Source organism: Sorex fumeus, unplaced genomic scaffold (genome assembly GCF_029834395.1).
Source record: "Sorex fumeus unplaced genomic scaffold, SorFum_2.1 ptg000008l, whole genome shotgun sequence".
NCBI lineage: Eukaryota > Metazoa > Chordata > Mammalia > Eulipotyphla > Soricidae > Sorex > Sorex fumeus.
This window is the reverse complement of record NW_026606065.1, coordinates 17263713-17267876: the sequence shown is the minus strand read 5'-3', so window position 1 is coordinate 17267876 and position 4164 is coordinate 17263713. Positions and strand designations below refer to the sequence as shown.

General features: G+C 37.1%; 1 non-coding gene across 1 annotated transcript; it reads left to right on the top strand.

Moving 5' to 3' along the window:
- The first annotated feature begins 3696 nt into the window (after window positions 1-3696).
- LOC130019519 (small nucleolar RNA SNORA8) lies at window positions 3697-3829 on the top strand. Its single transcript, XR_008791838.1, has one exon. It is a non-coding gene; the product is annotated as a small nucleolar RNA SNORA8 (small nucleolar RNA).
- The last annotated feature ends 335 nt before the right edge of the window (window positions 3830-4164 follow it).

Below are 4164 nucleotides of genomic sequence, written 5' to 3'. Positions count from 1 at the left end.
TCATCAGCTTTCCAACTCTATATGTCATGATGACTCAACAAAAATTAAAACTTTATTTAATTTTATTTAAGTACATAAAAATTAAGCACATTCTTTGCATGCAGTTGATGCTGCTTCAACCTCCAACAACACATATCCCCAAGTGCTGTCAGGGTGTCCAGGGTAAAGTCTAGAATCAAAGTCCTTTAATATGAGCTTCTGGAAACTTATTATGAGATTATTCAATAGTGCATTGCTTCCATATAGCTCGCTCATTAGTTCCTCTTTATAATATTATCATCATAAATATTAAATATTTTTGCACTTAGAAAACCATTGATACACTTTAAGAGCATGATGAAAATAAAATTTTTATTTTTATAAATAACATCAATTTAAAAAATAATAGAGCTAATTATAAACAAAATGTATTTATACTTTCTTTTAAATTTACTGAATTTATATATGCTCTTCTATTTTTTGTGGATTTAGGCTATCCAAAGTCTAAATATTAGTATTTCTCCGAAAATAAGTCTTGTAGTAATATGCACTTTTAGGTTTTACTTTTATGAAAATGTTTTAATTTCTCCTCTAAATTAATTTCTCTTTATAAAGAAATTAGATATACAATTCTTGAGGTTTTATTTATTCCATTCAAAATTCCTGTCGATCACGATCATGATCATCTTGTTGTTCATTGATTGCCTCGAGCAGGCACCAGTAACGTCTCCTTTGTCCTAGCCCTGAGATTTTAAAAAGTGCCATATTCAAGGCTCTTTCAGGGTTAGGAGAATGAGACCCATCATTGTTACTGGTATTTGGCATATTGAGTATGCCACGGGGAGTTTGCCAGACTCTACTGTGTGGGCAGGCTACATTTGGTAACCTTGCCAGGTTGTCCAAAGTAAGAATGAGATAATAAGATGTTGGTTCCGGGAGCTGGATTTTATAGTCTCTGGGTCTTGGCTGTTGATGGGATTACCTGGCGCCGGGGGCAATTGGTGGGTGTAACCCTTGTCTACTGGAAGATGGAGGATATGGGTGGAGGATGCTCAGCCCCTATCAGAGCAGGTTTGGAGATCTCAGCCCAGGGACCAGCATGCCTTTGTTCCTCTGCCGTTACCTTCATGCTTATGGAGAGTGGTCTCAGCATGGTTGTGGTTGGTTCTGAAGGTCTTTGGCTGCCGGAGCCCTGCTCAGGACAGGGAGGGAGACTCAACCCCCCCTCCTCCAAGGGGCCCCGGCGAGGACAGCCAGGCGCCAGGGCAGGAGACTCTGTGCTGTCATTTGTTATTAACATCCCATTAACATCCCCACTTATTGAGAGATTATTCTCATTTTGTGCATTAATTCATTGTGGACCATTAAAACACTATTCCTATCTATAATAAATAATTTAAAATATTTGAAAAAACTTACGTGTTATCTTAGGTATGGTTTGAATGAGTGCTTCTCTTTCCGTATATGAAAACTTCTTGGGATCTGAAGAGATACTGCAGTGGGTTGTGCTTGCCTTACATGCAGTGGACCTGTGACCACATATGGTCCTCCAAGTACTCTACCAAAAATACAGAGCTAGAAGTAATTCCTAAACATAGACATGTGTGTTCCAAAAAATGAAAACAAAGTTTATTTTTCTTTGTATAAATCATATTATTTAATGAAAGAGGTAGGTGTTAAGAGAGATAGGATAGGTGGTAATGTGCTTGTTTTATACTCAGCTGAGCCAGTTTTATCCCCTGAACAGTGCATACTAGGAGTGATCCTTAAGTGCAGAGATAGGACACACCATGAGAACCACCAGGGATGGCAAACTGCCTCCCACCCTGCTCCACAAAAAAAGTATTTTTATATAATGCAACAATTTTTAAAGCAATGTTTCTTTTTTTGAGATATTTTGCTATTTTTTTAGTGTTTGTTTTCCTGCAACAGCTATGTAAAGTGAATAAACACACACACACACACACACACACACACACACATTCCTTCACAGCATTTCTGCTCAGTTATCTTAGTGGGCACCTAATGGTTGAGTAATATATCTTTAAATACTTTGGACCAAAAAGTCTGCTAATCTTTTACAAGAGACCACGCATAAACCCCAGCACATTCGAGCACATTAATAATTTTCTGATAGTTTGAAATTCTGACTTAATTTTTATTTCCTTTTTTTAACAGAAATTCAAGATACAAAAAATTAAGAAAAATCACTTGGGCTGGAAATAAATCACAGTGGGAGCAAAGCCTACGCCTTTTATGCATGAGTTCCCAAGTTTAATCTTTGTCACTACCTGGCCTTGAGGGCACCAACTCCATATAGCTTTGCTGGCCCTTGAGCACAGGGATGTCCTCCATGACCACCAGATTCATGGCCTTCAAAATTCTGCATCATCTGCAGAACATCATCTGGCCACCAAGTTCTTTGCTTCCACACCGAAACTCACAGGGAGCAGCCCCCAGGCTTCTGGCAGAGCTGTGGGTCATGTCCACTCCCCAATCAAAAATTAAGTCACTTTATTTTCTCCGCAGATTTTTCTGATTTTTGGACTAATCACTTGATGCATTTTATTTTTATATCATCAGTGATATTTTAAAGCTATTTAAAGTTCCTTGTATTTTATTCCTTACATTTTGCCTTCAACATTGTTGTCTTGTGTTCACATCAACAACTACCACTGTATCAACAGCTGTCATATTTAACAATTACCATTTACAGTTTTCAACAAACATCTTAAAGATAGGTCAGTCATAAAGGGTGAACACTGAGTTAGATCAAATAAAAACAGACCCTGAGAAGTCCAGGTTGATGCTTGGCAGATTTTCTGGGTAGCTAACACTCATTCAGTCCTCTCCAGTGACTGCTAACTGTTAGTATCAGAAATAAAATAGTTATAAAGGGCTAGAGCAACAGCACAGCAGTAGGGTGTTTGCCTTGCATGCAGCCAACATGGCCGACCAGAGTTCAATTCCTCCGCCCCTCTCGGAGACCCCAGCAAGCTACCGAGAGTATCTCGCCCGTACGGCAGAGCCTGGCAAGCTACCTGTGACGTATTTGATATGCCGAACACAGTAATAACAAAGTTTCCAATGGAGACCTTACTGGGTTCACCCGAGCAAGTTGATGAACAACAGGAGGACAGTGACAGTGATAAAGGTTACAATTGCTTTTCAACTTTACAATGAACTGGAGCAAGAGTGGGTGAATACAGTATATTAAAAGACCAAATGTTTTACTTCTTAAAACCAGATCAACATTTTTCTTCTTGAATAAGTGCACAGTGAATAATTGCAGGCTGTTTTCTTTTTAATTCTCACAGTTTTGAAGCAATTTGCTTTGCAGATCAGTAGGTGTTATTATTGTTGTTATAAAAGTAAAATATTTTGAAGGCTCTTTATCTACTACTCTAAATTCTGACATCTCAGCAGAGGTGTTTTAAAAATCCTAATATTGTAATTGGGGAGACTGTACAGGAGATAAATTTTGACCTTCCGTATAACAGAGCTGAGTTTGAGCTCTGTAAGTTCCCCAGTTTATCATCAGGAATAAACTCAAAGGAGAGCTGGGTGCCACTCTAAAGCCAAGAGAAAAATTAAAATAGTTACTAGAAAATTAATCATTAATTATTTTTTATATTAGTCAGGCATGATAGTTATGTTTTAATTTGAAAAGTTAGTGAAAAATAAATTTTAATCACACTTAGGAATTTAGCATCTGACTACACTACATGTTATCTGCGATGAGTGTCACAGTATGCTGTGTGTTTAAGTGCAATGTTAAAGAAATTTAGTGACTGGAACATTGTTTTTTCTGGTTTTGTGCTTCTAAAACTGGTATTTTTATGACATAAAGTTCTTAGTTTTTACACAGATAAATTTGGTAGGACTCTAAATAAGAACTAATATTTCTTAACCCCACCCCCACAGAATCTGAAATGAAGAAGATATTTCTGTTCCAAGTCGGAAAGATAATCTTGATGTAACCTGCAGGGGGAAAATAATTGTAGAATGGTGTTTTCCAAGAATCATGGTTTATTTGACATGCAGATCAAAGAATCACAGAAAACTAATTGTGGATAGAAAAACATAAAAAAATGAATTTAGCATAATTTGTTAGTGTGACAGTTTGAATATCAAGACTCATAATTTGGGAGTGGAAAAGATAATACACAAGGTGCTTTTCTTGAA